Raw genomic sequence first — 12,984 nt, forward strand, 5'->3', positions numbered from 1 at the left:
TAACATGGAAAGATCATTTCATTGGATGAAAAATCTTTCCTCCCTCATTCACAACAGAGCAAAACATCACAACAATTCCAGCAGAGCAGCCCCATCTCCAGCAACCCAGGGTGCAAGGGAAGGTTAACAGAGAGGGATCTGGTGGTCCTCTCCTCCACTTCCTCGAGGACACTCCAGGGGAGCTTCGTGGAGACAGAGGTGCCAGCACCACCTGTGGTCATCACACCCACACGGTGCCTCCCCAAAACTGCTTAATGCAAAACATCAGGCTGTGAAGGCTTTAAAGGAGGCCTATGCCTTTTTGGTATTTAATAATTCTCGAGGGACTGCTCGTACTACAACAGCAGCAGCTGCAGGTCACTGCACACAGGATTGCAGCACAAACAGCATCCTGCAGAACCCTGTGGCAGCCCAGAAGCTTCTATCCAAATCCAGTTGAACTTCTAAATACATTTGGGTTCAAATCCCTTGAATTCCATCTAATTTAGTATTGCTTTCATTTCTAGATAAGCAACTCCATCAGTTCTTCTTGTTTCAAACCTGAACTCCCAACGTGTTTGGACTCAGTACCTGGATCCTCTCCCTTGGCACGGTGCCTCTTTCCTTTCTCTGTACATACAGTGCTGCAAATGCATTGCTCCAACTTGATGAAGCACTTCTTTTCCTTCTCTGAAGCCCAGAAACACTTCCAGGAATCCTTCCATTACTTTTCAAGTGCTGCTTCACTTCTCCAAGTCAGTAGGAAATTCATTCCCACACCCCCAGCATCTCCCACACAAGGGTAACCCATTAGATTATCTGGTTGTAAGTAGCACTGATTCTAACTCTGGGGACCATGTTCAGCCAGCTCAAACTTAAATACATTCTTAGGAATACATTATGTATGAGAGTACAACTATCCAAATGGAGTTAAAGAAAAAAAATTAATAAAAGCTGAATGCTGAGAGGGAAGAGTCAAATTACCTGCCCTGCCTCATACCACAGTTCCAACACAGGAAATTTATGATGTTAATATGAACGTGTATTTAACAGCACAGGGGATTGGCAGGTGGCAATATATACTGTATACTGTCAGAAAATGAGTGGTACCTTTTCAAAGACATTATCCATCAGGTGCCTTCTAGCCAGGAGGGAAATGCAGAGCCAAGAACAGGGCCAGGAGCAGGAGCCTTTGCACCCGGTCTTTGCTACAACCAATAGTCAAGAATTAACATAAAACCAAAGTGAGTTGTCATACCATGAAACACGAGATTGTGGACAGTCTGCCTAAGGAGAAGGGCAGTGCTTCTGCAGAAATAAAGCAAAATCTACCACAAACTGTGTCTAAAATATGTGCAGAGTTGCTGAAGACTTTGCCCTCATAGACCAGGCTCTTGGGTTCTGCAGATTATCTGTCAAAGACCTTTGATGCCAAAAATACAAGGTTTGCAATTATATAATTTGCCTTTTTATTTTCTTATCTACTTTTCTGAAAATGTAGAGGAAATAAATATTTAAAATAATTTGATGAAGGATTAATTAAGAAGTGCCTTAAACGAAAAAGAGTAAAAAGCCATCAAGTGGACACATAGAGGGAAAATGGTATAATGATATGTTACCTCTACGTGATTAAGAAGTTAAAATGGTCTATGAAAGAAAGGTTGTATTGAAGGAAAAATAATAGACCTATTACCAGCACATTTCAAACAAAAGTCTGGTAACATGAGTTGTCAAACACTTCTAAGATCAAAAGACAAAAAACCTACCTCCTGGGGAGTTAAAAAAAGTTAAAAGGAACATTTCTGCTTGCAGGAAGGAGGGTAACTGACAAGAGAAAGGAACATTTTCTTCTCTCAAATCTGCTCCAGCAGGAGATACCATGGCAGATTCCCAACTGCAGGTTAACAGAAAGCCACCACACCTCTAATCCCCAAGTTCTGCAGAAAAAGGGAAAAATAGACAATAACACCCCAACCACATTAAGCTGGACAAGCAAGTCTGTGTTAGGAAAACCTGGCTTTCCTCAGCATGGCACAGTCCTGCCCTCTGCCCTGCCTGCTCGAGAGGCAAAGCCATCACCATTTGGGAATGAGCCAGGATGGCCCGGAGTAAGTGATGGACACAGGAAGGTGCAGGTGCCCCCTTTGCTCTGTGGTGTCTGTCAGGGGCCAGCTAAGCAAATCCTCGTGGGAAAAGGACCAGGGTACTGCAGGCACTCTCCAAGGCACAGACGTGGCCATTGCTTTGATGCTCTGTCAGTTTTTGGTGCAAAATGGTGAAGAGATGAAACATCTTGAGAACAGTATGAAATCCCCACAGTGCCTCAGCCCTGGAGTGCTTCTCAGAGCAAAGGTAATTACCTCCTTCATTAGCAGCCCTGGGGCTGCTCTGCAGACCCAACCACCTCCTGGTCATTTTGAAGCACTAACCTGGCAATTTTGTCAGAGACCATCTAGACAAAATTAATTGTGGAGTCAATCAGGCTTTTGAAAAAGCCCTTCTTCCTCATCTCTCAGCCCTCCAGGATCAGCCACGCCAAAAAGACACATCAAGTCAAGCAATACCTCTCAGCTTTGCTTTTTAAGGGACTAGATGCTGCAATAAATAGCAATCCCATGCCCAGTTTGGAAGCCTGCTGGCTCAAACACCCATTGAATTTAATGTGTGAAATACATGCAAGATCAAACACGACCATCAGGGTTACAGCAGTCCTTACAAAGGCACTTTATGCTTCAGGAAAAACTTGAGAGCTGCAGGAGGAGCAAAAGAAGGTGAACATTATTGTGCAGTTGATGGAGACTCAGCATTGCTTCCTACATTGCTTGTGGTGGAAGGGCTCTGAGACAATTCACTCTCCACAAGCACTCATGAAGCCTGTGACTTTTTCTAAAAACAGGAGAACAAAGCCTGAATCTTGAGAGTTCTATGAAAGCCAAAGCAACACACACACAACAGTTGAAAGAAATAAGCCTTTGGCAGCTCTAAGTTGTAAAACATGGCAAAACAGAACTGTGGTGGCACTTGATAAATCTCCAAATGCCTTGTCATAACCTTGTGACACCACGAGTTACAGTCTCCAGTATGACAATTTGAGAATGTTGCTTTTAAGACAAAATGAGGGGAAAAAAAAAAAAAAAAAAAGAAAGAAAAAAACCGGAAAATAATCAGATATTTTTTAGCTCTTTTTAAAGGAGTGTGGCCATCCTGGAATGCTGTAAAGAGCCTCTATTTGGAAAATACCACAGATCTATGGTACAAAACAGGATTTTTGATATTTTTCATAACATAAAATGAAAAAATAAATGAAAACTCTGAACAGAGAAGTCCAAGAAGTACCAATATATTCTGAGTTTACTAGTAGATTACTACTGGATTTACAATATTAACTACAAAATTGTCTAAATTAATATAAAATTCAGTCCAGCTGATGATGTTCACAGATTTATGAGGCAACACAAGTATTTAGAGGGATTTTACCTCAAAAACCTTTATGAGGCCACACAGAGTCAAAATAGAGCACTGAAAATGGATTGGAAAATACACACGTAAAGCATCAAACATATTAATGAGGATTTCTATAAAGCAAACCACAATAAAGACCTTTAGAACACATTAGATGAGCTTTAAATGAGAGTAAATATTGTTGCTAGCTTACAGCAAACAACTGAAAGGCTTTAGGAGGCCTATGAGGGAAATATAAACTCAGATCTGATGTGCACGAACAGCAGAAAAGCATTTGTGGGCAAAATTTGGTTCATGCCAGTAGGATCACAATCAGCAGCTGCACTGGCTAATCTGATCCATGGGACCTTCATTTTATGCAACCAAAATAAGCTTTTAGGTAACAAGGTTTTCCAAGAGATACTGGTGAGACAAATACTTGGTTTGTACCAGTCTGATATCAATTTTAAAATGTTGTTTTTAATTTAAATCTACTCTCGTCTCCAGCCTAAGGTCCTTTTGCAAGCCTATCTCTGCAAAACTGATGCCATCTTGTGGTGGAAAAAAACTCCTTTTCCTGAGGGTTTCAGTCTCTTTAATGGCCAAAATAATCCTTGACTAACTCAGTGTTACAGGAACAGTGACTTTATTCGAAACCAGGAATGTCTCCTCAGGTTTCCCAGCCTCCAGAACTGCATTTCTATTAAACTCTAAATGTTTATTCCAGCACTGAAACCCGTTGAAGTATGAGCTTTTAGAAATTTAAACTGCATGCAGATTTCTGCCTCGTTCAGAATGGAGCTACCAGCCCTGCAGCCACAGTTTTTCCATGGACAGCCCAAAGCAAGGCTGTTACTGCCAGAACCACCATTTTTTATGGCAAACAACTCATTTTTCCTTTCATTTGCTGAGTCTTCCTCTTGTAAAGTCATCATTTTCAGACATCTGCACTCCTGCCCTATTTTTGGCTTCTTTCAAAGCCACTACAGCTCACAACACTCCATGTCTCTACCACCTGGAGGAGTTTCACTGACTTCTAGATGTTTTACTCACTTTTCCCCCCATTTTTTCTTCTGTCACAGTTTTTTCCAAACTATGTTTTCTACATACTGACCTCATCTGTTTCATAGAGGTCTGGTCTTCCTTCCTTCCTCCCCATATGTCAGCAGACCCTACCTCTGGGCAAAACAATTCTCTCCATCTCTCACCCCACCCTCCCTGCCCCTCCCCAGGGTCACTGGTGCTGGGAAGGGTGACAGCATTTGGATGATGTGCTGTGAAAGTGAGCTGGTGGATGGAGTGGCCAGGAAAAGCAGGCACAGATCCTCCTGCTCAAACTCTTGCCTCCACAGTGTGCAATTGCTCATCAGTCACTTTGTGGTGAAACAGGGACGAAAAATTAGAACCCTACAATTCTTATAAAGATTTGTAGGGACAGTATGTTTATTACAGCGCTGGACACATGTGGGGATTGTTCTTCAAAGGACATGCGTGCCTTTGAGGACTCTCAATCTTTTTTTATTACTCTTTACTAATTTAAAATTTTGCGATAGGTTTATGCATATTTATTCTGTTGATTTTGCATTACACTTACAGCTAGTTACACTTGTACTTAGTTTTTTGTCAGAAAGTACAGAAAGATCTCTTGGGTCATTCTGCTTTGTCTGTTTTAAGGTTTGAGGAGGTCTTTTTTATCTCTTATCTCTTCAGGTTAGGAATTCCCATTCTTTCTTTTTAGCTGGGGCAGTTTTACTAGTGTTGCAAAGTTACTAGACTAAACAACATATTTTACTTATGCTGGCAAGCTCTAAGCGGCACATTTCACATAAATCTAAATCCAAACAGACTTCTACCTTGTTAGATTTTTACTGTCTTAGTGGCTTCACCAAAATTCACACATAGCTACTGATCCAGAACCTGCAGCTCCCCATTGCTGCTGGGGTACCTGTACCAGGGGTTGTGTCACCAAACTGCATCCATTCACCTGCCTTGGCCAAGCATGTCAAGCAAGTTTCCTGTGTTTCAGGCTGCAGAAATGCCAGGCTTTTCTGAATAGCAAACACAGCCAGTCAAATCTACCTGCTCTGTGAAGGATTTAATTTGTTGTTCCTTTATTAAGTATTGGATTTTGGTTTATATAAAGGCAAACAAACTGTCATGGTTTGACACTGGCCCAATACCAGGCACTGATGAGAGCCCCTCACTCACCATCCCCTGCCACAGCTGGGCAGAGGAGAGGAAAAAAACATTAAACCAAGAGTTCCTGAGCTAAGGACAGTGAGAAAAGACTCCAAGGGCAAAACAGGCTCAACTTAGAGGTACAAAGTGAATTTATTACTAACAGAATCAGAGGAGGATAATGAGAAGTAAAATAAGCCCTTAAACCACCTTCCCCCCACCCCCAGCCCCTCCCTCCTTCCCACTGACAGTGCAGGGAGAGAGGGTGGGGAGGTTTTGGTCAGTTCATCACCATCAGAGGTTTTCTGCTGCTGCTCAGGGAGAGGAGTCCTTCCCCTGTGAGACCGTGGGGTCCCTCCCATGGAGACAGTTCTCCATGAGCTTCTCCAGAGTGGGTCCACTCTCACCAGCAGCAGCACCTGCTGCAAGGTGAGTCCCTCCCATGGGCACACAGCCCTCCCAAAACAGCTGTGCCGTGGGTCACTCTGCCACGGGGTGCAGTCCTCCAAGGCCAGGCTGCTCCAGCCTGGGAGCCAGACCCTCTCTCCACTGAATCTTCCACTGTGTCACAGCCTCCTCCAGGCATCCACCTGCTCTGGAATCACCTCCCCCAGGGGCTGGGGGTGGATCTCTGCATTCCCTGTGGATATCCATGGACTGTGGGTGGATCTCTGCATCCCCTGTGGATATCCATGGACTGTGGGTGGATCTCTGCATCCCCTGTGGATCCCCATGGACTGTGGGTGGATCTCTGCATCCCCTGTGGATCCCCAGGGGCTGTGGGTGAATCTCTGCATCCCCTGTGGATCCCCAGGGGCTGTGGGGTCACAGCTGCCTCACCATGGTCTCACCACGGCTGCCGAGGAATCTCAGCTCTGGCCCCTGGAGCACGTCCTGACCTTCCCTCTCCACTGACCTTGTGTCTCCACCTTGTTTCCCTCACATGTTCTCACATCCCCCTCTTCTCTGGCTAGGAAAAAAAATCTGTGCCCCACTTTGTTTTGACTTTATTCCCAACTCTGTTATCACAGAGCTATTATCAACCTCTCTTATTGACCCCGCAGCATGTCCATCGTCAGAGCCGTCAGGGACTGGCTCAGCCAGACATGGTGGAATCTTCCAGCAGTTTCTCACAGAAGCCACCTCTCACAGAAAACCATGCCATGCAAAACCAACACACAATGTTATCACACAAATCTTAATCTTATAAAGGCAGCCTCCCTTGAATTACTTGATAATTAACCTGTAGGCACAACACTCAAGCTGTTCTGTTCTATCTTCATTATAATCAGATTCATTAATTTCATCCTCTGTGTGCTAAGACACTGCATGGTTAAAGGCAGCATTTAGCAATATTTAGAATCTTGCCAGGGTTCCCCATCCTCTGCTGAAGAGTTTGCAGAAGCAATATTACACCACAAAGACCAAGAAAATAATTTTTCCTTTAAATCCTTGCTATATTCAGGTAATAGTTAAATTAAATTAATATTAGTACTTATTTAGTTGTAATTTTAGTACATGCTGAACATAGTGAATGGCCTTCAGAGGGACCATGAAAGAACTTTGCCAGAGGGTGGCTGAGTGAGCATCTTCCTTCCTGCACGGTGGGAGAAACTGGGATCTGCTGCCAGAGGGGTTTCTTTGTCCCTGGGGTAAGAGTTTCACTGGCTGAAACACTTCTGGCAGCAACTGTTTGTTAATTCTCCTGTTAGCAGGGTTCTGGAAGCAACTTGTCTTTGTTTATTCCATAGTTCTTGGCAGTGCCCTGCCAGGCCTCTATATTCCAATTGCATTTTAAATAAACCCCTTTGGAAGTGGCCAAGAGATCAATCAGACAGGCAGAGGGAGGTGAAGGATGGACACAGCCATCAAGGTTATGAGCTCAGAGAAACTCTCCAAGTGCTGTAGGTGATGAGTCCAGACACAGCTGGCAGAATCTATCCAACCCTTCCAGGGTAAGATCACCAAATCATCTTTCATTATCACTATGATTGGCTAAAATGAGGTGTCACACCATTTATCTTTAAAACTCTGAGCAGTACCTGCTTGCAGAGCATGGTTTTTATGAGATTCCCCCACCCCCCCAGATGCCCTTCAAGAACTATAACATGAAATTGAAGAGTCTCAATCTGTGTCAGTTTTATAAAAGCTTCCATACAGCACCATCAGAACAAACAGGTCCTGTATAAACATAACACACCAAACCAGGTCACTGCCACAAAGAACATTTCTGTGCTCTGTGGCCATTGAGAAGAACAAGTACATGGCTTATAAAAATAAAAACAGTTGTACATGTTCCAGCTAGAGGCTTAGTTAGCAAAACAGCTAAGGTATGAAGTACAGCAATTTTTTTTTCTTAAGATTACTAAATTAAATTTTGTGTTCTAGACACAGTATTTTAGCTTAGTAAATCATTATCTTTGGCAACAGGTAATGATTGATGCAACACCACCTTTAGGTGGGAAGTGATACGATGCCCTGCCAGCAGGTAAAACAGAGAAATATTCCCCTGGCATTCTGAATATATTTGGTAAAGAAAGGAATTAAGTAAATACAGATGCAAATATAGGTAGGCCAATTTAATAGAGGCCTTCAAATTCAAGTGCTAACATTTGTACAGCTTATGCTCTGCACATCTGTGTACTTTCAAGCTGCAGACAGCTTCATTCAACAGGACAAATATGAGTTGCACTAGAAGAGCAGGTGAAGTGTCTCTCTGGACACTGGAGCCCAGATGCAGGATGGAAAATATATCTGGTGAAAGAGAGGTGGTTATTATTCCAAGATTATAATACCTGGTTTAGAGAAGAAAGGTTGTTCAAATATTGAATTCTGCAAGAGGCAGAGTTCAGTATCTCCTCAACATCGCATGGATCTGGCAATTCAAAGGTGTCCACTGGGCTTTGGTGCTTTTCCTCCAGATCCCTTTAAAAAGCCAGCCTCAGAGGTGTGCCATGTTACAAACCAGCACTTTCCTGGGGTCTTTGGGAGGTTTCTGTGGCTGGCTGGAGTCAGTGTTGAACTGAGTTAGGGAGGAGGGAGCTGTGCTGGTGTGCACGGGATCCTCAGTGCCACAGCAGGGACAACTCCGGGTGACATCCTCTGCTAGGCACCACTCCTTTTCTTTTAAATAAATGTGCCTTTTCTTTTAAACAAACAAACAAACAAATAAATAAATAAACAAACCATCCTGACTTCCCAGTTATTTACAAATTTGCAGTCACATGAAGAGCTGGTGAAGCCTCCTGCTGTCCCTACCCAGCTTTTAGCTGGGCTCTGGACCAGCTCTTAATGACACTTGTGAGTGATGGATTATGGGCTGGCACTGCTGCAGCAGGGATGAGAACACAGGCTTGGCTGTGGACTTCCCCATGTGCAGAATCATGCCCAACAAATTAAATTAAATTCAGTTATACTGAAGCCTGTGACCACTTAGGAACCATTAAAACGCCAGTTAATTAAAGCTGGATTTACCAAAGGTGATGAAACAAACTGTCACCTGTTAATCTGTCAAAATCTGAAACTGAACTGTTTAGGGGATAGTTTAAGGTGATCAGGCAATGGAGTAGGTTACATTTTTTCTACCTTTACTTGCCTATGTAAAGCTGCTTCCTGACACAAAAGAAAAAAAGAAGTCTTCAAAAATGTTAGTGATTCCCTCAAGAAGCCACAAATAGGACCAGGTTCAACTAATATCCTATCCATAAACCGCAAGATTTGGGGAATCTGTTGTACTTCATAAGATTAAAAATGTCAAGGAAAAATATTTAATAGAAAGGGCTCAGTTAGTACTAAAACTAGCTGCACAAATAATCAAGTAACTGATCTTGATTTTACCATTTGCTTGTGAACAAATCCAGATAATCTCTCATTGAAAGAAGCAGGCCAACTGAAGAGCTATTTTCTAGAAAGGGTAGAATTAGAGGAAACTGCCAGATTTGTTTAAATGGTAATTATAAAATGAGATCATTGCAAAAAGACACAGATTTCAGAACCAAGGCCCTGCTCCTTAACAGCCACATTAAGAAGCAACAGCGTATGCATGTCTCAACTCACATACCTTTTCAAAAAAACTAATTAAAAACATGGCATGGTGTCAAGCTTTTGTGTAAGTCTAAGTCTCATTTCCATAAACTAATAGAAGCTTTTCTGGTTCATCAACAAGCCAGTGACAGCACAGGCAATCAGTGCCTTCCTAGGCAGTGCCCACTTCTGGGTTAAGATAGAAAAGGGAGATGCTAATAACCTCTGGGGCCTTATTTCATGAGTTTCAAATAAAAAAGCCCTCGAGATAGGAGGCAGAGTGAAACAAATAAGGGGCTCTGATTTCTACCAAGAGCAATTGTTTGCCCTGTAACCACCTGTACCTGCTCAACAAAATCATACTCTCTGACATCCAGAAATTATTAAATGCTACTTACAGAGCTGAGTAGCTTGTAGGTAATGTCATTGAGACCTGAAATTTAAATGCTGTTTCCATTAGATTTGAATCCCAGAATTCAGCTGTTGGAGAGCAGCATCCCCTCATCCTTCCTTGTCACCTGCACTCAAGGATCAGCAGCTTTGGCAGGATTCCATCATTATGCAGGAGGCAAAAAGCCAAATTTCTCCCAGACATCTTTGGCATGTCCCAGCTGGAGAGAGACCCTAAACCTCCCTCTTTTTTCTCCATCATTAAGGGATGATAGCTGCTTTGAGTTTCTTGAGGGGACTGGAATTAGCAGAGAATCAAACTGTGAGGTGGGGTAAATCATGACATTGTTTAGGTTGGAAAAGCCCTCCAAGATCACCAAGCCCAACTGTTACCCCAGCACTACACCATGTCCCCAAGTGCCACCTCTGCTCATCTTTTAAATCCCTCCAGGGCTGTGACTCCACCACTGCCCTGGGCAGTTTGTGCCAGGGCTGAACAATATTTTTCGTGAAGAATTCTTCCCTGATATCCAGTCTAAACCTTCTCTGACACACCTTGAGGCTGTTCCTCTCATCCTGCCCCTGTTCCCTGGAGCAGAGCCTGACCCCACCGGCTGTCCCCTCCTGTCAGGAGTTGTGCAGAGCCACAAGGTCCATCCTGAGCCTCCTTTTCTCCAGGCTGAGCCTCTTTTCCAGCTCCCTCAGCTGCTCCTCATCAGACTTGTGCTCCAGACCTTTCCCCTGCCCTCCTCTGGACCCACTCCAGCCCCTCAGTGTTTTTTACACCGTTCAGTTCACAAAACAGTTCATGACACCCCTAAGAGCTCAACAGGCAGCCAGTATTAAGGTGTAATTAAGACTGCAACGCCAAGTGCACAGGTTTTGCCCCTAAGATCAATTAAATTCTCCCACACACATCAGCTGTTGCTCAGCTCACTGCAGCTTCAGGCACCTCCTACTAGAAAAGAGATGACAAAGTACATGGCTTAAAAGAAACAGCCCTTATAAACTCCAGCTTCTTGTCTGCAGCTTATTTTTAATGTGTGCCATCAAATGTGAGGCTGAGATATGATGACTCTGAAGAACAGAGCAGGAAGGATTTGTGTCACAGTACTTTTCATCCCAATCTACATGCAAAATACAACACAGGTGCTGGAATCGTGCAGCTGCACTGCTTGAGAAGAAAATATTTGTATTTTTTTCCCCAAATACTGTTTTCAGGAAGTCACCCTGAATCACAAAAGGCTCTTGCTAGCTAGGCTGATGCTCATTTATTTGGCTGTGCTGACCCCCAGAGTCCAGTGCTCTACATGGCACATCCCGAGCCAAATCCCATCAGGTTCCTCAACCTCTTTCCTCCCATTGCCACTAATTCAGAGATTTTTCTTGAGTGATTGCTCCCACAGCCTGGGGATGATTGCACCCTGCCAGCACCAGAGAAAACAGACATTTACCCCGCGCTGACTCAAATTGCTGCATGCATTTGAAACTGCAGAATTAACTAGATAAAGGGGGAAAAAATTACATAGGCATTATAATAAAGCACATAGAGAGTCTCATGGGAAAGCTGTCTGATTATATCTAATATCTCCAGCCACACACCTGGAAAAACCTGAATTAAGACTAGATAAGCACCTGCTAGGGCAGAAAGAATCCTTTATATCTGCTACTTCAGTCTGGAGAAAGCTGTTACTATTTTCTAATATACATTTTTAGGACTTTCTAATTCCATTTTTCTGAAATAACTGTTTGCCATATTAACTGTCAAACATAGCAATCAGACATTATAAAACACACAGAAAACAGAGAGGGATAAATTAGGGTTAATTATTCTTAGGCAGTTGCTGCATAAGGGAAATTGTTGAGACCACAATCACAATGTTAAAATCACTGTGACAGACACCAAAACTTCCCCAGGCCAAGAGGACACTGGAAGCTGAGTGATTGCTCACTTTTTTTTTTTTTTTTTTTTTGAGAAGAACCCCACTTCAATAAATGAAGTGTCTTTCTCTTGCACATAGCGCTAAAAATCATAGTTTTCTTTACCCAAATTCAGGTCTCCTTTGAGATGAGGATTTGCAGCTGTTTTCTAAGCAAGTTTAAAATACCTATATAATTGTATTAACTTTTAAAGCTTATTGCGACCTTCAGTCTAGGGAAAAAAAAAATTAGTTTGCCTTCAGGTAAGGGGCATTTTTCACAACCTAGATGGGAATTATCTTCCTTCTCCCCCCTTCACAAATGACAACCTGATAAATCTCTTCTATCTCAGTATACCCTTCTGTGAAGACAGGATCTTTTTTCTTGGCTCTGCTCCCCAGTCTCTGCACCACCCTTTAGGCTGACACTTGTCCCCTGAGCTACAGCAGCAGCTGAGGAGACATTTGTGAGCAGGGACATCCCCCCTGAGTCCCCTTTGTCACCAGCATGGAGGACACCAGCTGCAGGACTGGTGACATTGACACCAGGCACACACAGGGGACAAAAGGAAAGTGCTGAAGTGTGAAAGAGAAAAAGGAAAAAAGTCATAATAAATAACATCCTGGAAAGAAATCAAAGAGAGCTATCACTTGATGTATCACCCAGGACCATGTCCTTCTCAGGAGCCCTGTATCAGCAAAGAGCTGATGGCACTGATGGATCACCCCTGCTGGGACAGCCCAGGGGAGCCGAGCCAGGTCTCCCACCTGACCCTGCAGCCCTCAGCCCAGCACCTTGGCTGCACCCAGCCCCACAGTGCATCCTACTGCCAGCAGGATTGCGCTGGGGAGCATCACATTCCTTCAGTCAGCGCCTGAGGCTGCTACATTTTGCCATAAACAAACATATGGAACATGCTGGAACTCATTAAACTAGAATAATTTTTCAAGAAAATCCTCATCTCCAAGCACAGGTGAAGCCAAGAGAAATCTGTGGTGCTGTATCCTCAATGCATCATCTCCTCCTGGGAAAACATCCCCCGCACTTAGGGAG

The sequence above is a fragment of the Anomalospiza imberbis genome, chromosome 15, assembly GCF_031753505.1.
Source record: "Anomalospiza imberbis isolate Cuckoo-Finch-1a 21T00152 chromosome 15, ASM3175350v1, whole genome shotgun sequence".
Taxonomy (NCBI): Eukaryota; Metazoa; Chordata; class Aves; order Passeriformes; family Viduidae; genus Anomalospiza; species Anomalospiza imberbis.